The sequence below is a fragment of the Brachyistius frenatus genome, unplaced genomic scaffold, assembly GCF_029030835.1.
Source record: "Brachyistius frenatus isolate BFR_SWC_R1_liver_20210118 unplaced genomic scaffold, ASM2903083v1 Contig_551, whole genome shotgun sequence".
Taxonomy (NCBI): Eukaryota; Metazoa; Chordata; class Actinopteri; family Embiotocidae; genus Brachyistius; species Brachyistius frenatus.
This window is the reverse complement of record NW_027211150.1, coordinates 67,501-68,234: the sequence shown is the minus strand read 5'-3', so window position 1 is coordinate 68,234 and position 734 is coordinate 67,501.

The window sequence follows — 734 nt, the reverse complement described above, 5'->3', positions numbered from 1 at the left end:
TTTATTTTTTGGAATTTAAAAACCTTGATCGTTTGAAAACAGCAGAAATGAATAAACTCACTGGTGTGTCGTGGATGAAGAGTTTTCGGTCTGAAGCTCGTGTGAAGTGTTGATGATTTCCCGTTCAGCTCCAGTTTCTGTTTCCTCCGTAAATTAAAGTGTCAGGTGAGCAGAGGACGCTGCTGCCGCTCGGACAGGTGAGCACGCTCATCCGCTTTATAGACACGCGCGGATCCGGTCCGCCCAGTCCCGGCCACGCGCCCCACTGCCCGGCCCTCTCGCAGTCACTCACATCGATACCGGCGCTACTCCCCCCACCCCACCTCAACTGCAGCCATCGACACAGAGAGGGGGGGGGGGTGACTGCAGTACAGTGAGGATGTCTTCACCATACAAAAGTCCCATCGAGAGATTTTACAAGAAAACCTGCAGTGTAGATAATAACTTGTTTAAAAAATGAATACATAAAAAGAGACTTCTTTTAGACAAACATTTGTTCAAAAAGTTAAATAGTGTGAATTTTTGCTGAAGTTTGTTGCCTTGAAATTTGTGTAAATAACAAACAAAGTAAGATTACTTTTAAAAAGATTTAATACCAACGTATATTAAAACTATTAAATGCAAAATGACTGCACTCTACAGTTATGGACTTTATTCTATTTAATTTTTAAAAACTTCTCATGCAAATATCTGCTGAACGGAAGAAGACGAACTTCATTTCACTTATTATCAAC